This window comes from Enhydra lutris, unplaced genomic scaffold (genome assembly GCF_002288905.1).
Source record: "Enhydra lutris kenyoni isolate GAN:26980312 unplaced genomic scaffold, ASM228890v2 scaffoldscaffold3, whole genome shotgun sequence".
NCBI lineage: Eukaryota > Metazoa > Chordata > Mammalia > Carnivora > Mustelidae > Enhydra > Enhydra lutris.
The window spans coordinates 83,514,782-83,538,565 of record NW_019154087.1 but is presented as its reverse complement, the minus strand read 5'-3'; the positions used below and the strand labels follow the sequence as shown (position 1 = coordinate 83,538,565).

Here is a 23,784-nt window from a genome sequence, read left to right as displayed (position 1 = left end):
TGGGTCAGTGCTGCTCACACAGATAGTGCAAGCCATCAGTTATTAGCTCTTCCAAGAAGTGGAATATGTTGTATTGGAAACCTAATATAAGAGTTGGAACAAAAGAACAAAAAGTCGGAACATGACTAACATTAAAGGTCAAGTACTATCTTCAAGGAAAAAACTCAGATAGATAAGGTAAGAGGTAACATGGAAGTTAGTTGATCCTTATAAAATCACCATAGATCCTATTTGGTGAAGAACAATAAAAAAATCCACCCCTCCCTAACAAAGTTGGTGGTTTTTCTTCTCTTAAATTGCTATTATTCTTCTTTTTCATTTCACACCCTGACTCGTGTGTTTTCTGGCCCTGGGAACAGGTTGAAGTGAAAACAGGAAAATATCATTTCTCCTACTCTGTTTCTTGCCAGGTCAGCTCTAGGAAGTGTTAAAGACCTGGAGGTGTGGACTCAAGTCAGTTCCTGAAATCTTCCTAAATCACTTAGGCTTGTCCCCTAAGAATAATAAAATGTTGTGGCCCAGGCTAAGACAGAACAGTGATAGAAAATCAGTTGACATATTTCACCATATTGTTGGAAAAATATTTGAAAATAAAAACTCAGTATTTATTCAAAAATGGGAAATACTTTAGTACACTTGAGATTAAAAGATGTATACAAATAAATAAGGCAATATGCTTTCTAGGGGGAAAGAATTTATAAATATTGGAAAGAAAAACTGAGAATTATTATTGCATATAGATGATGTACCTACCAGGAAAATGAATAAATTGACAACCGTTTAGAACCAAGAGATTTAAGTGAATGATTATAATATATGAAAACTTTTAGATATTACCTGTAATAACAAATTATAATGTGAATGTGAAATATTCCACTTATGAGATAAAAAAATGAAGCCATCATGAATAAAACATAACAACAAATATTTTAGAAAAAATTTGGAAGATATAATAATAGAAAAAAATTTAATGGGCATATGATCTATTGTCTTACTGAAACTTGAAAGGTTCATTTTTTTTTTTAAGATTTTAGTTACTTATAAGAGAGAGAGAGCATGCAAGAGAAGCATGAGTGGTGGTAGGGGAGGGGTAGTGGGAGAGGGAGAAGCAGGCTTCCCACTCAGCAGAGAGCCCAACATGGGGCTCTCAATCCCAGGACCCTGGGATCACGATCTGAACTGAAGGCAGTGACTGAGTCACCCAGGTGCCCCATAAGGTTTATTTCATTGGCTATCCCAGCTTTGGGGTACAAGGGATGAGACTGTAACTGTATTAGAGTTATTAAAAGTTTCTGCTTTTAAATCTATACGTTGAGCTAAGGATCTTAGACTTTCAAGTTGTTAGTCTGTGCTTAGTTCGTCCACCACTATTAGAAGCAACTGGTTCACCTCCAGTCCCTTGAAATTCTCAAACCCTATATACTCTTCATTGTGCAGGCCACATAGACTCCCAAGCTTTGCTTTCCATGGGCCTTTTATTACATGTGACTGCAGACAGCCAATGCATGCCCCTAGTTGCTAGAGTTCCAGCCCTTAACTGCAGGATTTTTCACTGCTGTCAGCATGAACAAAGACAGATAAATCCTACATTTCATTAACTTGCCTGGTGGAATGGTTGTTGATGGCAATCATTCCCAGTGCTAACCTTTGTGTTAGTTTAGTGGTAAACATGAGAGTTTAATTTATAATGTAAAGAGTCCAACAAAACATTGTTATAAGCAAAAAGAATGATAGGTTTATATAGACAAGAAAGGACTGTTAAAGATAGTGGTAGCTGGCACAATCTCTTGAGGGTGCTGGAGAAATAGGCATAAATTTACCTAGACAGGAAGAATGCTTCCACTCATTCTCCAGCCTCTTTGGCTACTGCCGGGACCATGTAGGACATATTCCTGATGCTGGACAATCCCACTGGAATCGTTGTCCCTGCTGCTGTTAATAATCGGAAGGAGTAGCTGCCTTTACTACTACCTGTCAACACAATATTAATTTCCAATTACAACCTGAGGAGTGGCATGTCTGATCAACATGGTGTTAACCATATGACCCAAACTTGAGCTACAGGGGTTGGGAATGAAAAGATTTTGCATTTATAAATCTTTCAGGAAGTCCTTGGCTTCTTCAGGAGAGTGAGTTTCTAAGCATAGGAACTAGGAAGGGGTTCTTCTGCTGCAAAAACAAAGACAAATATCAGTGAGTAGGGCAACTTTTCTCTCCTCTATTTTCTCTCTGAAAAACATTTTTTCTCAACATTTCTATCTCATGGTTTTTGTTTCCAGAGGAATCTTAGGATGACCTAATACATTTGAACGTATTAGGTAAGAGTTCAATTGATTCACATATTCAATTATGTTTTATAACAAAGTTTGCATATATTTTCACATAAGGATAAATTTACTAAATTTTTTCCAAGGATAACTTTTTTCCTATTTTCAATTTCCTATTTCAATTTCAATTTCCTATTTCATATTATTTTTAAACTAGATATTGCCAAAACTATAAAAGTCATTGATTTGTAAATTTGTCTTATTGAAATATAATATGCATTTAGAAAAGTATATACATCATGTGAATTTTCATCAACCAAATATACCCTGATAATCAGCAACCAAATCAAAAAACAAAATATTACCAAAACACAACACCAAAAACACAATCTTAAGCATAATTATCCTGATATTTATCCATGTTGTTTGTATGTACCAATAATTAATTTCTTTTAAGGCTGAGGAGTAGTTCACAATATATTACATCATATTTGTTCACTCACCTGTTGATGGACATTTGAGTTATTTCCAGTTTTTGACTATTACATATGAAGCTGCTATGAGGATTATGTATAAGTTATGTACGGACATATGCTTTAGGATAGAAACTCTGGCCTAAGAACTCTGGCTGTTTTGGTCTCCTCAAAATTTCCACCATCATTATAACTCAGGGAAACTACAGGACAATGCCTGAGTCTTCCCTCTTATGCTGTGTCATGGAAAATCTCTCCAGGTTGGAACAAATGTAGGGCTCACCATCACGATTTTTATGCTGGAATCAGTGTCCTCAGTTGCCAAATATCTAAATTCTTGAAGACTGTTTAACAAATATATTCAAGTTTTTAGTGTCTGCTATGAGCGTAAATTCAGTCTCTGTTACTCCATCTTGGCCTGGGCTTTCTTTTTCTTTTCTTTTCTTTTCTTTTTTTTTTTTTTTTTTTTTTTTTTAAGATTTATTTATTTATTCCAGAGAGAGAAAGAGAATGAGAGAGAGAGAGAGCACACAAGTTGGGGGAGGGGCAGAGGGAGAGGAGAGAATTGTCAAGCAGACTCCCCGCTGAGCGTAGAGTCCAACACAGGCTTGATCCTAGGTCCCTGAGATCATGACCTGAGCCAAAATCAAGAGTCAGATGCTCAGTTGACAGAGGCACCCAGGCTCTCCAGTCCTGGATATTTTTTAATGATAGCTTTATTGAGAGATAATTCATATACTGAAAAATTCACTGTTTTAAAGAGTGCAGTTCAATGGGCTTTAAGATATTCACAGAGTTATGTATTCAGATCATTAATTCCAGAATATTTCATCACCCCCAAAGGATACCATGATAAATCATTCGCTGTTCCTGACCCTCACCCCATCCCTTGGCACCCTTGAATCTGTATTCTGTCTCTGTACATTTGTCCATTCTAAATATTTTATATGAGTGAAATCATACAGTGTAGACTTTTGTGTTCAATTTCTTTCATTTAGAATGTTTTCAAGGATCATGCATGTAGCAGTATGTGTCAGAGCTTCATTCCACTTTAGGGCTAGCTAATATTTCAATATACAGATACACCATATTTATTTATCCATTCATCTGTTGATAGACATTGGGTTGTTTTTGTTTCCACTTTCTGGTGATTATGATAATGCTGTTGTACACATTTCTATACAAGTTTTTGTGTGGACATATATTTTCATTTCACTCAGGTATATACATACCTGGGAGTGGAGTTCCTAGATTACGTGATAACTCTATGCTTATTTTTAGGTCTTCTAAATGTCTGTAAATCTTATGTTCCCATAAGAAGTGTATGAGGCTTTCAGGTTTTATTTATTTATTTTTTCCTCTGTGGGTGGGGAGGGACAGAAGCAGAGGGAGAGAGAAAATCTCAAGCAGGCTCCATGCCCAACACAAAGCCTGATGCAGGGCTCCATCCCAGGACCCTGAGATCGTGACCTAAACCGAAAGCAAGAGTCTGACGTTTAACCAACTGAGCCACCCAGTTGCCCCGAATCTTCCAATTTATCTACATCCTTGTTAACATTTGATAGTACCTGTCTTCTTGAAGCCAGCCCTTCTAGTGGATGGCCAGTGGTATTTTACTATGGTTTCACATTTCTTGCATCAGTTTCAGTGGTTTCTTTCCAGTGTTTCAATCATGTTTCTTTTTGCTTGTTTTCTTGAATTGCTCGAGATTCTAGAAAATGTGAATATGACATGTGAATTCCATGTCTTTACCTTAAATTTTATTTCCTTCCACCAAAAATTCCATGAATTGAATTGAATTTGATGTCTTTACCTTAAGTTTTATTTCCTTCCATCAAAAAAATTCTGCTTAGAAAATATTCTTCTAGACCTAGTTTCCTGGTTTTTATTTTTTTTTTTTTAAGATTTTACTTATTTGACAGAGAGATCACAAATAGGCAGGCAGAGAGAGAGGGGGAAGCAGGCTCCCTGCTGAACAGAGAACCTGATGTGGGGCTCAATCCCAGGACCTTGAGATCATGACCTGAGCCAAAGGCAGAGGCTTAACCCACTGAGCCACCCAGGTGCCCCTGGTTTCCTGATTTTTATAACAGACATGTGAGTGTGACTCTTTAATATGACTATGGCCAATTTTGTTGTAAAATAATTTTCTCTTTGGACCTGGTACTTTAATAAACATATTGTCAATAAAAATTGAACCATACTTTTATTCCTGAGATGGGTGATACCCTATTTGATTATGGTATATATTCTTTTAGCATTGTACCAAAGTTACATACTGACATTATTGATATTTTAAAATCTTTATTTTCTCCTTTGTGAGTTTGACTAGCAGTTTACTGCTATCTGTATCATTTTGTGCTTTTTTTTTTTCCAGGGCTTAAGTTTAGATTTTATAAAGCAAGTTAAAGGAGCGCCTGGGTGGCTCAGTGGGTTAAGGCCTCTGCCTTTGGCTCAGGTCATGATCTCAGGGTCCTGGGATGGAGCCCCACATTGGGCTCTCTGCTCAGCAGGGAGCCTGCTTCCTCTTCTCTCTGTGCCTGCCTCTCTGCCTGCTTGTGATCTCTGTCTGTCAAATAAATAAATAAAATCTTTAAAACAAACAAACAAAAAAAACAAATTTCAGAATCACTTTATTAATTTCTTTCTCCTTTATGTTATTAGAGAATTTGACTTACTTATCTTTGTTTTTATAACTGACATGTTTTGTTTGAATTTTTCTTTTTCTTTTTTTCTTTTCTTTTTTTCTTCTCTTTTTTTCGAGGTAAGGAATGGGAAGGGGCAGAGAGCTCAGCTGGCAGCCAGGCACAGGGCTAAAGCTCATGACCCTGAGATAAGGACCTGAGCTGAAATAAAAAAATCAAAAGCTTAACTTTCGATTTAACTGACTGAGCCAGCCAGGCACCCCAAGGTGTATCTTTTTATATTTTATATTTACATAGAAAAATATAATGATCATAACCATGTTGTTATATTATTTGCCTCTTGTGGCTTAAAGCCTAAAAGTAAGGCCCAATATTATATGTACCCTGATATTTGGAGATAAGAGGGAGGAACTTGAATGGCTCATCTGCAAGCTTCACTTTTCACTCTGTTCCTGTACAGATGGACCCCTAGCCAAGAAGCCTTCCTATTACAGAGACCAGGCACAGTTCCCTCCTGTCCTTGAGGTCCCTGCCAGGCCATGGAGTTATTCAAACAAGCCAATCACATCTTCCCACAGGAATCAGGGAGCATAATATTTTCTTGATACTAAAGTCTAGTTCCAATAGTCCCTGGTTGTTCACTTTGTTCCTAAATGCAACCTGTGCATGGCACAGTACCCTCCTCCCCTAGGCTTCGTGTATGCATGACTAATACACTAATACACTGCTGTTGACTTCATCTGTCCAGTGTCGCATGACATGTGTTTGCTCATCCCCCTAGCCCTATGGTAGAAATGAATTGGGTGAAGAGGAGGCCAGTAAAATACTTCTGTACATAAGGTTTTGTTTTCAAATGACAAATTATTATGCACTTTTCTGATGAGTTTTTATGTGAGCAATCAACTGATTCATAAAAAGATGCAACTAAATTTAAAATGATACAAAATATCAATTTCAAAATAACATGAAAAAATGACTGTATTTAACCATACCCAGCTCATAACAGAGCAAATGGGTAAGTGAAATAATTCATGCTATAAAGTATTGCTATATGAACTGGCAACAGAAAAAGTTGGTAAAGGTACATAAAGGATAATCAACTCTATCTTTAAGAATTAGAACCAAGAGGCTCCATAATCATCTGCCATCCACTCAGTGTTGTACCCATGGTTAGAAATCTACATGATGGGGGCACCTGGGTGGCTCAGTGGGTTAAGCCTCTGCCTTCAGCTCAGGTCGTGATCCCAGAGTCCCGTGTTGGGCTCTCTGCTCAGCAGGGAGCCTGCTTCCCTCTCTCTCTCTGCCTGCCTCATTGCCTAGTTGTGATCTCTCTATCTCTGTCAAATAAATAAATAAAATCTTTAAAAAAAAAAAAAGAAAGAAAGAAAAGAAATGTATATTATGGGAACTCTAGGGATCTTCCCCATCCTTCTTTTAAAATCCAGACCAGTTGTGGCCAAGTATAACACTTATGTTGAGTTACTCTCTGTACTAAGCTGTCATCTGCATAGGTTCCTTTGTGTGGCATGGTTGCTCAAATCTTCGGTCTTTGGCAATCCTTAGGGCCACTGGATACTTTTGCTCCAATTTTTCATTTTTTAACCATTGCGAAGTCAGTTATTCAAGGGATACACTTGGCATACAGACAGTCCATCATTAACTGTACTAAGTCAAGCCTGGCCTGAATGGAAAAGTTGATAAAGTTGGTTTCTGCTAGGATGTGGTAAGGTGGGTTCAGCTGTGTGATATCTTGGAAGAGTAAACAGGAAGGATGTTGGGGGTCTTCTCTTTCCTTGAGTGCACTGGGATATTTTCTTTCTTTTTAGATTTTAATCTCTCCTTCTCTTTAAGCCTCTCTGACCTCAGTGACTAAACATTTGCTTCATGGTCATATACTTTCTTGCTTTCTTTTTCCCCATATTCACACCGCACTCTTGTTTCTTTTTTGAAGCTGTTTTAAAGAGTAATTAAAATTAGCATGTGCAAAGCAAACAATAGAACACAAATGAGGTGGAAGTAACACAGACGTCTGTGATCAAGTTCATGCTGTCAAAGACAATGGTAACTTCCCTGTGACCCCCACCTAGGCAGAAGCAACTGGGAGAAGGACAATAACCAGTATCTGAGACGTTAAAATGTAAAAAAAATAATGTCTCAGAGCTTGGTAATACCAAACGTGCTTTGCAACTTTTGGTAAATATTAATGTTTTTATTATGTTGATCAGTAAGTTGGTACGAAACTATAGCCATAAAATTAGCTATGTTTCTCAAAGTTCCAAAACAGGGACTGGCTAAGGGTCACCTGTGGTCCCCTAACTAGCCCATGGCCTGTTTCTTGAATGACCTGTGAGATAAGAATTATTTTTACTTTTTAAAGGGCTGCAAAAACAAAAAGCAAACAAATAAAGAACACTATGTAATAGAGACCAAATACAGACTGCAAAGTCTAAATATTTCATGTGGTCCTCCATAGAAAATGTACAGACTTCTTTTTTTGTGTTGTTCATCAAAGCTTTATATTTATTTATTTTTTAAATTATTTTTATTGACATATAATGTATTATTTGTCCCAGGGTAAAGGTCTGTAAATCATCAGTCTTACATATTTCACAGTTCTCACCATAGCACATACCCTACCCAATGTCCATAACCCAACCACCCTCTCCCTACTCCCCCACCCCCCAACAACCCTCAGTTTATTTTGTGAGATTAAGAGTCTCTCATAGTTTTTCTTTCTCCTGATCCAATCTTGTTTCATTTTTTCTTTCCCTACCCTCCAAATCCCTATCCTGCCTCTCAAATTCCTATTAGAGAGATCATATGATAATTGTCTTTCTCTGATTGACTCATTTTGCTCAGCATAATATCCTCTAGTTCTGTCCACGTCATTGCAAATGGCCAGATTTCATTTACTTTGATGACTGCATAGTATTCCATTGTATATATATATCACATCTTCTTTATCCATTCATCTGTTGATGGACATCTAGGTTATTTCCATAGTTTGGCTATTGTGGACATTGCTGCTATAAACATTTGGGTGCATGTGCCCCTTCAGATCACTACGTTTGTATCTTTCCTGGGTCATAGGGTAGCTCTATTTTCAACATCTTGAGGAACTTCCATACTGTTTTCCAGAGTGGCTGCACCAGCTTGCATTCCCACCAACAGTGTAGGAGGGTTCCCCTTTGTCTGCATCCTTGACAACATTTGTCATTTCCTGACTTGTTAATTTCAACCATTCTGACTGGTATGAAGTGGTATCTCATTGTGGTTTTGATTTGTATTTCCCTGATGCCTAGTGATGTTGAGCACTAAAATGTGCCGACTTCTATTCTAAAGTAGTACAGACTGGATTGTACTTATCACTAATAGGTATTTTTCTTAAATGATTAGTTCCAAAGTTCTCAGATATTCTTGATTTACTGTATCCTTTGTAATCTGATCATTTCCGTGATTAGTCCTTATGACTAAAGAAATACCTGAAAGTTCTGCTTATTGAGTAGTTAGGTACAAACAACATGATACATATTATGTGCTAACAATTTAATAGTAATTTGAAAAGCATGATACATGTAAATTAAAAGAAAAAAATGGTGCTTTGTTTCATTTTAAATAACCATAATTACTTATTAATGTGTGTGTGACTGTTAGACCTAGATAAACATCTTAAAGCCTGAAATAAAATTAGACACAATCATTCTCTTTTCCTCATCTACAGTGATTTTCACACTGTTTTAAAAATATCATCCACTGAAAAAACATCTCCACAGAGATATGTCATCAAAGGAACGTAGCATAATCCACTCTTGAAATTGTAAACTACCTCTAACTAGTATATTTCAGGTCAGGTAGATACAGAGTATCACTGCCTTGCCTAGAAAAAGTAAAATATACTGTGAGTTTGTTGTGGCAAATTTTTATGCCCTGGCACACAGTTCGAGAACTTTAGGGAGAGCTGATTTATCATGAAAAAGTATAAACCTCAGAGTTATGCCTGCTGTAAGAATAATTTTTAACATTTGTCTGAGCCATTTAATTTTTGTCACATGTTATGTAAGTATACATGACAATCATAAAAATCCGTTATTAGCAACAACAGTAGCTAATCCTCAGTCTTACTGTATATCAGGAGAACTGATGCCGTAACAACTTTGCATCTTCCAATACATAAACATGGTTTATTTCTCAATTTATTTAGCTCCCTTTAATTTCTCTTACCAAAGTTTTATAATATCCAGTGTACCAATTTCATACATATTTGAAAAAATTTGCCCTAATTATTTCACGATATTTGTTGCTATTATATATTGTGTCTTTAAAATTTCATTTTGAATTATTTGTTGATAGTATATTAGTATACGTTTTGTATTATCTGCCTCTTTGCTGAGCTTAATGTTAGTCATATTACTTTTATTGCAGATCACTTAAGGCATTATTTTTCTTCTATAAATAAAGATAAATTTACTTCTTATTTGCAAGCCTTTTATTTTTTGCCTTACTGTACTGCTTAAAGCTTCTACTATACTGCCAATAAATGTAAGCAGATATTCTTGGCTTATTTCTTATTTTAGGGAAGTATGTTAACTGTAAGGTTTTCAGAAATGTCCTTAATCATGGGTATTGCACTTTGTCAAATGTTCTTTTTCTGCATCTATTAAAAAAATTACATGTGTTTTCATCTTCATTAATGTGATGAATTATACTGACTGATATTAGAATGTTAAACCAACATTGCCTTCCTTAAACAAACTGGGATTGGTCGTAATGTATTATTCTTTTTATACTAGGTTATATTATACTATTGCTAGGATAGATTGCTGATAATTTTATTTTTCCATTTGTGTCCATGACAAATGTTAGTCTGAGTTTTCTTTTTCTGAGGTAACTTTGTCTGGCTTTAGATAAAAAATAATCCTGTTCTCACAAAATGAGTTGGGCAGTGTTTGCCTCTTATCCATTTTCTGAAAGAGTTTGTTTAGGGTTGGTTTTATTTCTTCTTTAACTGTTCAGTAGAATTAATCAGTGATATCATCTGGGTCACCTAAAAGTCTTAGGAAAAGTGTATACACACACACATACACACACACACATTTATATATAAAATGATTTCAATTTCTCTAATAGATATAAGAGTATTTGAGATTTGCTTTTTCTTCTTGTATCAACATCAACTTTGGTCATTTTTATCTTTCATGGAATTTGTCCATTTCATCTGGGTTTTCAGGTTTATTGGCATAAAATTTTTGTCATATTCCCCAATTCCTTTTGTATGTTTATAACATCTGTAGTGCTGACATTTATTTGATTCCTGATGTTGATAATTTGTATCTCCTCTCCTTTTTCTTGATCAGTCTAACCATAGTTTATCAATTTTATTGATCTTTTTTATTGATCAAAGCCCCAGATTTTGCCTTAGGGGATCTCCCTGTTGGTTTGTCTATTTTTAATTTTATTGACATCTGTTTATTATTTAGTATTTCTCCTACTTATTTTGGGTATCATTCATCCTTGTTTTTCTAGCTTCTTAGGATGGAGATCTAGATTACTATTTTATAATTATTGATTTTCAGCATTTTATGGAAAGATTTGATCACTAGGTGGCAGCAATATATAAGGGAGGACACAGTTGTAACTCTTGTAGGAAGTTAACTGTTCAACAGAAGCACAACCACTTTGTCAGTCTCCCAGTAGTTGGTAAGCTGAGTTACTTGCTAATTTTCACTAGGAATGAGTTTTAAGGCTAGAACTGATGAAGCAAAGCAATAGCTTTCTCCCTCAAACACTCTGATAAGATTCTTAGAATGATATTTAAAAACTTCAAGTGCTTTTTGTGAAAAATATTACTGAATGAGCAATAGATTTCAAAATGCTTCCATTGCACTTGGGGCTACCTCTGCCTCAGCTCAGATGGGCCTGTCTTCTACCTGTATCTCTAGCTGTATTATGAGCTCCTGGTGAGGATTTTTTTCACCTTTGGCATTTTTAAAAATTTATATACTATCATCATTCTCCAAATTTATTTATAGTTGTTTATAGGACATATTTTTTTCAGAGTCCACAGTCTCTCATGGTTCGTCTCCCCCTCTGTTTTCCCCCAATTCACTTCTCCTTTCCTTCTCCTAATGTCTTCCATGTTATTCCTTATGCTCCACAAGTAAGTGAAGCCATGTGATAATTATCTTTCTCTGATTGACTTATCTCACTCAGCTAATCTCCTCCAGTTCCATCCATGTCTGGTGGTGGGCATTAAGAAGGGTACGTATTGCATGGAGCACTCGGTGTGGTGCATAAACCATGAATCTTGAAACACTGAAAAAATTAAATTAAATTAAATTTAAAAAGGACTTTTTTTTTTTTAAACCAATCAGAATGCAGAACACAGAACTGGCTATTTGGTTTTTTTGTTTTTAAACTTTTGTATTTTGAAATAATTGCAGGTTTACAGAAAAGTTGTAAAAATAGGACAAAGAATTCCTGTACATTCTACTGGTGAGAGTATTTTACCTCCCTCTGTAACCCTGGTTGCTAGCACTATTCCTCATACAGTTGACAGAGAGTAAGGATTCAATAATTACTAACTCCAAATTTGGAATATTTTGAACAAGGCTGAACTGGTAAGTTTTTTTTTTTTTTTTTTTTAAGAAACCCTGATAGGAAAGGAGAAATAGGTCTGTACACTATAGCTATTTTATTATTTATGTTTGTATAAGGCATCTTTCTTCCTAGTTTTTTACTTTTAAATTTATTTTTTCATTACATTAAAATTTAATTTCTTAAAGATAGCATACAGTTGGTCTCACCTTTTCTTCTATTCTAAAAGTCTTTTAATGAAGTATTTAACTTATTTAAGTTTAATGTAATTATTGATAGAGTTGGGTTTACCCTACATCTTATTATATAAACTAGGGGAGTTGTTCTCAGTTGGGTACAATTTTGCCCCACCGGCGACATTTGGCAATGTTCAGAGTCATTTTTGGTGGTCTTCAAGGGAAAAGGGTGGTGGTATTGGCACATGCTGGGTGGAGGCCAGAGGTGCTGCTGAACATTCTACAATGCTCAGGGAAACCCTGACAAGATATTATCCATGTCCACTCAAGAGCATCATCATAGATTATGGGACAGGGAAAAAAAAAATTTCCCTTCTTAGGAGTTCATATTCTGTAGTCTATGAGATTTGATGTGTAGTCTTCAGGAGGGATGTGGATATGTGTGTGTGCATGCATGTACTTCAATGAACAGTTACCTGCTGAATAATTAGGAGAACAAAGAAATATATCTGTAGTGGCACCTGTGTGGCATAGTCAGTTAAGTGTCCGACTCTTGGTTTCTGTGAGATCTCAGGGTGGTGATATCAAGCCCTGTGTCAAGCTCTGCACTAAGCCTGGAGTCTGCTTGGGATTCTATCTCTCCCTCTCCTTTTGCCCCTCCCACTTGTGTGCTCTCTCTCACTCTCTCTCTCTCTCAAATAAATAAATAAATAAATAAATAAATCTTTAAAAAAAGAAATATATCTGCAAATTGCCCGGGTGAGATTTGGAAGGATTTGGATTTGCAATGCCATTGCCTTCTTTAAGTCCTTCTGTAGAAAAGGTTGGAAATTCCCACCACCACAACACTGTCCCTTAGCTCTGCCACTCAAGCATTTCCTAATAAAGTCCAGACAGGGAAAAATGTACTTCTTAAGGGAGGGAGATGTATTGTGCGTGAAATGGCGATTCCCAAAATGAAGGTGAAATGAATTATATATATATCATCTCCATGTATGTTTATAATCTCCATTTCCAGCAAAACTCCTTATTTATTCTCTTGCCTGAGTATTGGATGTTGTGCTTCTTCCTTCAGGTGTGTTTGACTTCTTTGTTCTGGCATTTTATCCAATCTTCATAAAGTCCTTGACTTTAGTTTCAGGGCTGACTTTCCAGGTTATTCATCTAGCCACTGCTCATGTTACCCCTTGAGACATGGACAAAAGTAGAAGTAGAGTCTTGCCTGGCCTTGTGTGGTTGGTATAAAGGAGAACGTGGTAATTACATTCCAAATTGATCCAAGTCTAAGAAGTGGAGTTGAGGATAACGTCTGCCTGGAAAATGTGTGCTTATGGAGGTCTGACAGGTGTTAGAAGAGAGGAAACAAAAAATATTTCAATTCAAAGAACAAACCTGGGTTGGAATAGCTTCAGGCAGTGTGCTCTCACATCTGGCTGGTCATCCCATCACCTGTAGGCATTTATAAACTATAGATGCTATGGCACTGTCACAGACTTTACTCAAAGAAAACCATCCAGATTGGGAGCCAAGAATCTGTGTTTTCCAAAAACATACCAGGTAATTCTGATGATCAGTCAAGTTTAAGATACTGGACTCTGGGGATGTCTAGTGAAAAGCTGGTTTGCACAGATGACTGCATTTACAGGTCCTGCCCTATCTGGAGATAGGGTTACCGAGGTTGTGAGATGCAGATTGTATTATTGGCTCCTGAGTTCTGTTTGGGCCCAGCCAGATCTCTATCCATGTGCCCTTCTGTCCTTCACCCTGGGGCCAGGTCCTTATTGCTTGTGTTCCTGGCTTTAGATAGAGTGTTGACCTAATGCATAGATCTCATCAATTTGGATTGGACCCTACTGTATTTCCCTTGGCGCATGCCAGTGGAACAAAAAGAGAAGAGATTAATCTTTTAAACTTGCTACAATACCATATGTATTTTTTCCATAACATTTGTGCCATAAAGAAGGAGTAGTGTCCAAGCCTGGGAAGCCTCTAATAATTGGCATATGTGGGTTGGGTACTGAATTGCCTCTCTTGAGTGGCTTAGGTCATCTCATCATTTGTTGCTAGAGATTTTTAAGCTCTTAAGATATTTGTGGTATCAGAAGAAAGAGAAATTAAGGAGTCAATCCCATTTACAATTGCACCCAAAACTATAAGATACCTAGGAGTAAACCTAACCAAAGAGACTAAGAATCTATACACAGAAAACTATAAAGTACTCATGAAAGAAATTGAGGAAGACACAAAGAAATGGAAAAATGTTCCATGCTCCTGGATTGGAAGAATAAATATTGTGAAAATGTTTATGCTACCTAAAGCAATTAATGCAATTCTTATCAAAGTACCATCCATTTTTTTCAAAGAAATGGAACAAATAATCCTAAAATTTATATGGAACCAGAAAAGACCTCGAATAGCCAAAGCAATATTGAAAAAGAAAGCCAAAGTTGGTGGCATCACAATTCCGGACTTCAAGCTCTATTACAAAGCTGTCATCATCAAGACAGCATGGTACTGGCACAAAAACAGACACATAGATCAATGGAACAGAATAGAGAGCCCAGAAATAGACCCTCAACTCTAGGGTCAACTAATCTTCGACAAAGCAGGAAAGAATGTCCAATGGAAAAAAGACAGCCTCTTCAATAAATGGTGTTGGGAAAATTGGGCAGCCACATGCAGAAAGATGAAATTGGATCATTTCCTTACACCACACACGAAAATAGACTCAAAATGGATGAAGGACCTCAATGTGAGAAAGGAATCCATCAAAATCTTTGAGGAGAACACAGGAAGCAACCTCTTCGACCTCAGCCGCAGCACATCTTCCTAGGAACATCGCCAAAGGCAAGGGAAGCAAGGGCAAAAATGAACTATTGGGATTTTATCAAGATCAAAAGCTTTTGCACAGCAAAGGAAACAACTAACAAAACCAAAAGACAACTGACAGAATGGGAGAAGATATTTGCAAATGACATATCAGATAAAGGGCTAGTGTCCAAAATCTATAAAGAACTTAGCAAACTCAACACCCAAAGAACAAATAACCCAATCAAGAAATGGGCAGAAGACATGAACAGACATTTCTGCAAAGAAGACATCCAGATGGCCAACAGACACATGAAAAAGTGCTCCATATCACTCGGCATCAGGGAAATACAAATCAAAACCACAATGAGATATCACCTCACGCCAGTCAGAATGGCTAAAATTAACAAGTCAGGAAATGACAGATGCTAGCGAGGATGCGGAGAAAGGGGAACCCTCCTACACTGTTGGTGGGAATGCAAGCTGGTGCAACCACTCTGGAAAACAGCATGAGGTTCCTCAAAATGTTGAAAATAGAACTACCCTATGACCCAGCAATTGCACTGCTGGGTATTTACCCTAAAGATACAAACGTAGTGATCCGAAGGGGCACGTGTTCCCGAATGTTTATAGCAGCAATGTCTACAATAGCCAAACTATGGAAAGAACCTAGATGTCCATCAACAGATGAATGGATAAAGAAGGTGTGGTATATATACACAATGGAATACTATGCAGCCATCAAAAGAAATGAAATCTTGCCATTTGCGACGATGTGGATGGAACTAGAGGGTATCATGCTTAGCGAAATAAGTCAATCGGAGAAAGACAACTATCATATGATCTCCCTGATATGAGGGAGAGGAGATGCAACATGGGGGTTTAAGGGGGTAGGAGAAGAATAAATGAAACAAGATGGGATTGGGAGGGAGACAAACCATAAGTGACTCTTAATCTCACAAAACAAACTGAGGGTTGCTGGGGGGAGGGGGGTTGGGAGTAGGGGGGTGGGGTTATGGACATTGGGGAGGGTATGTGCTATGGTGAGTGCTGTGAAGTGTGTAAACCTGTCAATTCACAGACCTGTACCCCTGGGGATAAAAATATATGTTTATAAAAAATAAAAAATTAAAAATTTTTTTTAATTTTTTAAAATTTATTTGATAGGCAGAGATCACAAGTAGGCAGAAAGGCAGGCAGAGAGAGAGGAGGAAGTAGGCTCCCTACTGAGCAGAGAGCCCAATGCAGGGCTCGATCCCAGGACCCTGGGATCACGACCTGAGCCAAAGGCAGAGGCTTTAAGCCACTGAGCCTCCCAAGCGTCCCTGTAGTTTTATTTTCTACTTTTTGTCTTTTAATGTTCATACCAACTTAATAAACTTAATAATCCTTTACTCTGTATTTACCTTTACTAGTGAGTTTATCATTTATTTTCCTATGTTTTCTTGTTACTAATCAGGGCCCTTTCTTTTCAGTTTAACAAAGTTCCTTTGACGTTTCTTATAAGACTGGTTCAATGGTAACAAACTCCTTTAGCTTTTGCTTGTCTGAAAACTCTTTCTCTTCCCTTCAATTCTGAGTAAGCTTGCTGGATAAATCATTCTTGAAGTGTTTGTTGTTGTTTTTCTTCATAGCACTTTGAATATATGATGCTGCTCCCTTCCAGCCTGCAGGGAATCTGCTGAGTAGTCTGATAATAATCATATGGGGGTTCCCTTATATGTAACAGGTTATTTTTCCCTTGCTGCTTTTAATATTCTCTATCTTTAACATTTGAACATTTTAGTGATTAATATTTTGCTTTGCTCGGGTTTACCTTCATTAGAACTTTTTGGGCTTCCTGAATCTGGGGGTTTGTTTCCTTCCTCATTTTAGGGAAGTTTTCAAGTCATTATTTCTTCAAATAAGGTTTCTGCCCCTTTGACTCCCTCTTCTCTTTCTAGGACCACTCTAACATGAGTATTATTCCACTCGATGTTGTTCTAATAAGTCCCTTGAGCTATCTTCATTTTTAAAAAATTCTTTTTTCTTTTTGCTGCTCTTTTTTGGTGAGTTCTGCTCCCCTATCTTCCAGATCACTATTCTTTTCTTTTGCTTCATTTATCTACTGTTGAAACTCTCTAGCGTATTTTTCAGTTCCGTTACTATATTATTCAGTTCTATGATTTCTGTTTAGTACTTTCTTATATTTTTTATGTCCTTGTTGATGTTCTCACTGTGTTTATCCATTCTTCTCCCTAGTTCAGTGAGCATCTCTATGGCCATAACTTTGAACTCTCTATCGGTTAAATGACATCTTTATTTCATTAGGTCTTTTCCTGGACTTTCACAATGTTCTTTCATTTGGAACACATTTCTCTGTTTCCTCATTTTGCGTGGCTCTCTATGTGTTAGACGAAGCATCTATTTCTCCAATTGTGAAGGACTGGCCATGTGTAGGAGATGAACCTTATTGTTCAACATTGCTCTTGCTCTTGGTTATCTCTCAAACCTGATTAATTTTTGATACGTTATTCAGGGTGTGTGAAGACCTGTCAGTGTTCCAAAGGAGGGATGTCAGGCAGCACCTGTTTTAGGGTGATTGGAAGCCTATGTACTGTACTTTGAGACCGAAATCGTTAACTCTGCCAGCCTCCAGACCAGGTGTCCAGGGGTGTCTCCTTGGCAACAACTGGAAAAAATTCATGTCTTCAAATGAGTGTATGAGCTCCTTTCTGGAAGAGACTGGTGAGCAAGGCCAAGGGAGAATACAAAGATGATGTCCCCCAGCCTATGTTCCCTGAGAGTCTCAGAGCTATTTCTATAGCCTCTAGATAAGGTAAACCTGAAGCCTATTCCTCAGGCTGAAGCTTCAGGGCAAGTAAATAGGCCTTTTTCATGGGAGTAATGGTGATGTGTTTTAGTCTGCTGCATCTGCAATGCCTTGAGGATGGTAGCCTGCCAAGAATTGTCTATCTGATTGTTTCAGGCCCAGCAGGCTCAGAAATGCAAGCCTCCCTATACACCAGAGCAAGGTGTTCCAGGGGCATCTGTAGTGTGGTCTCCATGTGCTTACCAGTATTAGTGAGGCTACACATGACCTCAGGAGTGGGGCACCCCTGTCACCTGTAGCAGGGCCATGGGTGCGATGGCAGGGCATTCTCATCATCCCTAGAAAAGTAGAGAGAAGTTGCAAAAATATAGCCATCAGTGCTGGCACTGACAAGGTAGAAGGAGAAGGCAAAATGGTATCCACTGAGCCTCCTTCCTCAGCTAGTCCCAACAGTCTTCTTTCCCTCCTGCAGATGCTCTAAGATTAGGAAATGAGTCTCCATACATAGTCCAGGTGCTTTTCAAACTGCTGCTTCTACACTGTGTCCTGGGGCTAGTGAGTCTGTACACAAGGCGTTTAAGAGTGGACTCTTAGTGATTCCTATAGCCCTATAGATCTCTTGGATGTAAGACCCATAGATTTTCAAAGCCAGATATCTTGGAGGATCATCTTTCCTGGGCATGTCCTAAGCATTGTGGGAACCTGATTTTGGGCACAAAACCCTCACATCTCAGTGAGAAGCTCATATTTGTGAGATCCCTCCTGATTGTGGGTCACTGTGCTAGGGGTAGGGCTTCTGCTGAAACAGTGTCTCTGCCTCTCCCACCTGTCTCAATGTGGCCTTTGTTCTTTGTTGTGAAGGATCAATTCAGCTAGCTCTCTGGTCTTTTTCAGAAGGAACTGTTTTGTATGCAACTGTGGTTTTTTTATGTTCACAGGAGGATGTGAGTTTGGAAACGTGAGTTTGGAAACGTCCTATGCTGTCATCTTGAACTACTTCCTCCCAATAGTAGTTTATACCTGGGAATTAGTGCCTTTGTGAAAGAGGCCCAAGAGAGCTTGCTTTCTCCTTCTGCCATGTGAGGATAGAACAAGAAGACTGTAATTGGAATAGGGCCGTTACCTAACCATCCTGGTGCCCCAATCTCAGATTTCCAGCCTCCAGAACTAGGAGACAAACTTTCTATTTGTTAGTCACAAAGTCTGTCTAGCAGCCAGAATGGAGTAAGGCACTTGTTATAATGGTTAATACCTGGTACCTATTGAATTTATTATATCATGTCCTCACTATAATACTGTCCTAAGTACTCATCATCCATACCAAAAATTATAATTATTTAGTTTGATATTCTCAGTTAACTTTCATGATCTGCCTGGAATTAATCTTTCAAGCCTCATTTTCATCCCAACTGTTCTCTGAACTGTCTGCTTCACCCAGACTACACAATGACCTCATTTCCAAGGAAAATACCTTTACTAAGGATTTTCCACTCTTCAGAAAGGGCAACCAAACATTTTTTTTCATATATCTGAGTCCTACTTACTATCTAACACCCAGTTTACATTGGACCTGCACCCAAAAGCCTTTCTTGACCCCCCAAGACCAAAATGTTCTTTCCCAGAATTTCTATAGCGTTAAAGGCCCTTTCATTCTCTTGGCCCTAAGCATACACTGTCTGCATTGTCAGACACCTTTATTTCTATGCTTATATCTTGTCAGCTCAGCTATGGTGAAAATCCCTAAGTGTAGAAATATGGGTTTCCTCTCTGTATTCTCCCTTAGCACACAACTAGTGCCTCTCACACAACACTTGAATGTGTATTTAACCGATTAGTACCCCACAGAAGTAGATATAGTGTATATACAATCAAAAAAAATTTTTTTATTTGACAGACAGAGATCACAAGTAGGCAGAGAGGCAGGCAGAGACAGAGAGAGGAGGAAGCAGGCTCCCTGCTGAGCAGAGAGCCTGATGTGGGGCTCGATCCCAGGACCCTGGGATCATGACCTGAGCAGAAGGCAGAGGCTTTAACCCACTGAGCCACCTGGGTGCCCCTACAATTGAATTTTTAACTGCTTATTTATATTAGTGATTTTTTAAAACATAGAGAAAAGCACTAGTATTCATTCCAAGTTTTTTTTTCATTTTTATAACATCTTTAGATAACATCTGAGCTTCTCTTTTCAATTGATTCAATAATCCCTAACTTTAAATTTGAAAGCACAATTTTAAAAGATGTTAAATGGCAATTCTGACTAAAAATAGCCTCACCGAATGGCTCTGTTCTTTGTACTAAACTTTGGAAACAAGAAATTCAGTGTTTTTCCTAGAGCTTCTTGTTGGAAACACAATAAATATTTCCAAAATTGTGAAGACGTTATATCACAGTTAAGTTTATTTGCCCAGAAGCCAACAATTTGGAGGAACATATGTTTGGCAAGTTAGTGGCATGACAAATTATGGATTTAAATGATCCCAGGATAAATCTGTTGCTAAGTCTTTTGGAAGTTTCCAGATGAATGGGACAGGAATTGGGGGGCTGAGGGAATGAAAATAGAGTGTAATTGTGGTCATTTATTCTACATTTCTTTACACCCAACTATAATTATGTATTCCCACAGCAAATAGGTGTCTGCTCTGTAATAGCCCATTACCAATTGGACAGTAAAAAGCTATACATTTCCAGGATTGTTCAGTAACATACTATATTAGAGCTACTCACCCTAGTACATTCTGTACCCAGAGTCAATTACAAGTATGAAGCCATTACATACATTTCTAATTTAATACCCTAACAGTTACTGAGGTACATTTCTAATTTAATACCCTAACAGTTACTGAGGTGGTATTTTCCAACAGTTTGTACTAACCTAAGTACTCTGAGAGAACCAGACAGAAATAAGGGGACGTGGCTTTCCCATTCACAGTCTTCAAAGAGTAATTTGGCATTTATTTGCTTCACTCTCTGAATTCTATCCACAAAAGAAAAAAAAACCCCACATGATTTCAATTAAAAATGGAATACACACTTATAATAGATAATTTGGAAGGAAGAAAAGGTAAATAAAGAAGGGCAAAGGAAAAAAAAAGTTTCTCATATTTCTCTCCTTCTATATCTACTGTTAATTTTTTTGTTTTTCCATTTTTTCTTAGAATATATAAAATACTTTTATATAATTTGAATCACGCAATACTATTTTGTAATTTTCTTTTTAATTTCATAATACAATGTACTATACCATATTTTTATTCCATGTCTTCTCTAATGCCATGTCAATATCTTTGTAGTATTTCATTATCTCACTTTCTACATTTTAACTAATTTATTTTTTAAAGATCTATTTATTTATTTGAGAGAGAGAGCATGAGCAGGGAAAGAGGCAGAGGGAGAGAATCTCAAGCAGACTCTGCTGAGTGCGGGGCCTGCAAAGGGGAAGGGGGGAATCCCATGACCCTGAGATCATGACCTGAGCTGAAATCAAGAGTTGGATGTTTAACTGACTGAGTCATCCAGGCACCTCAAATAATATTTTAATAATGAATATTTATGTTCCCACTTGTAGGTATTACAAATACTTCTGCAGCAAATATCTCTCTTTATTTTTTTTTTGCTACATTTATGTTAACTTCCTGTTATAGTCATATTGCATCATAAAGATAAGTTCTTTGTTCTTCTTCATTATTATTTCTTTCCTGGACACACACTTTTATTCTGAATTCAGGAGAATTTCTCAAGCTTGCTTTTTAATTCCCTCTAATATCCAATCTAATGTTTCCTGCTTCTCAACACATTTTAGCAGGGATTATATTTTTTTTATCTCCAGAATTTTCTTTATTTGAGCATTTTTCCCCCTCTCAGAAAGGGCTGGTCTAATTTCAGGATGTAACATTTTCTCAGATAAATTGATAAAATTTAAATGTCTGTTCCCACTTTCTTCCATCTTACAATATAACTGTTTCCTTAGGGCTATTTGTTGATACCTCAGCTCAATTCTTTTTTTTTTTTTTTTAATAACTCAGTCTTTTCATTTGTAGATAATCCCAACCCCCTCCCAACCCAATTATCTCATGTAATAAGCTAAAACTTAGACATGGGCTCTGAAAAGTATTTTAATGCTATTTCTGGGTGACAAAGAGCCTACTAAGAGTTCTACCCTAAATGTCACAATTTTGGGAGCATCTGGCAAGTATGCTCTTTAGATATGGACACTGTCTATCAAATAGTTTTCTGACACTAATTTTTTTTATTAAAAAATGTACAGGATTGAAGTTAATTTATGCATGAGATTCCAACTGAACCAACATGAGTTTGTTCCTTGGTGAGTTAGAATTTGCACCAGGTTGAGTTGTCCCACAAAGAAAACTTATTTGCAGCAAGTAAGGAGACCATGGGCAATGGCTTCCAAAGCCATGACTCCCCAAGAGAGGGTGAAGGGGTTCCTTTTGTTTAAGGTTGGGATGAATAGGTAGGGAAGCCTTGTCCTCCTGTGTAGAAGCGGGCTTAAGTCAGGAATGCGCCTTAAGGAAACATGCCTTCTTGGGTGGAGATTTTAGTATTATAATGAGTAAAGGTAATTATAGATCATTCCAGAGGTCACTCAATGGTCTATCTGCACAGGCGTGAGTCGGGTTTAGCTCAAAGGGTCTGGGTGATCTGGGCTGGTGGGAGGTCTTGTCAGGGCAGTCCTGCCATCACCTAGGGGGTGGTTTCAGGTTTCATTTGTTTGAGTCAAGAGGAAAGCCAGGAAGAAGGACTTGAGGGCAAATATAAGACAAAGGTTTTTAGTACAAGCAGGTGGGCAGTAAAGGCCAGGTCTTGGGGTCTAGCTGGTGACATGATCACTGAGGTAAATAAGAGAAAGAATGATTATTAATGCCTATTACTAATTATGCCAACAAATTCTGTGAAATCTCTTATTAACATGTATTATGAATACAATATCACAAACAGTGTCCAAGAGGCAAAAGCTTCTCATAGAAAAAAAGCAAGAAATCTACTCTATTTTGTTAGGATATTTTTTTTTGCCAGTTTTAGGACCATCTTATTTGAATCTCAAGACAGTTTTGTTTTATTTATAACTTTAGGCATAGAGAAAAAACCCACAAAAACCTCTATTAATGATTATTTATCATTAGCTTCAAATTTCTGAAGTTTTTTTCTGTTTTGAGGGGAGGGGGGCTGTGAATGTATGTGTGTGTGTGTGTGTGTGTGTGTGTGTGTGTGTGTATGAGTGTATGCGTGCTTGCACACACATAGGAGGGAGTAAAAGGAAGAGAGATGTGAACATTGTTAAGCTCTAGTAGAGACAGTCAATGAGAGACATGTTGTTACATTGAAATCATTGGAATGGTAGCATCGAAAAGTGAATGAAGAGAACAAGAAATGATTTGGCAGGCAGTTTAAAGAAAAACAATGGAGCAATCATACAACAACGGAGAAATCATACTCACTGAATTATAACCTTTAGGGGAAGGCAAATTGACTCAGACAACTGAAGAGGATATTATCCAGAGCTTAGGCTCTGGATAGCTAGTAATAATTTATGGCTTACCAACAACAAACAAAAATCTTTCCTATTTTTATTAAACCTCATTTGAGAAAAAGTTATATTGTCTCTCCATCTTACTGTAATATTGTGATATAATAAACTTATCTTGATCTTTGTCCTCAGCTTCTGGCCAAGAGCTCCTAAAACCCCTATAATCTACTAAGTGAGCAAAAGGAGTATTTTTGGTTATAATATTTGTTTTTTGTCTTCAGAGCCTGAAATTGCTTTGGAATTACAAAGGTGAAAAAGCATCTTTTCCTATGCACAACAAGCCTTTTTCAACCACACCTGCATTTATGCTAATGAAGTGACTTTTGGAAAACTCTCAGGGTGGGGATCTGGTTGCCAGGATAATGAACCATGTGACTGGAGGGTTGGAACTTTCAGTGCTACTCTCTGACTTCTCGAGTGGGGAGAAGGGCTAGAGGTTCACTTAATCACTAATGGCCAAAAGACCT

At 37.4% G+C, this 23,784-nt stretch overlaps 1 pseudogene; it reads right to left on the bottom strand.

Moving 5' to 3' along the window:
• Positions 1-6,500: 6,500 nt before the first annotated feature.
• Positions 6,501-7,304, bottom strand: LOC111152619 (annotated as a pseudogene).
• Between the last annotated feature and the right edge of the window lie 16,480 nt (positions 7,305-23,784).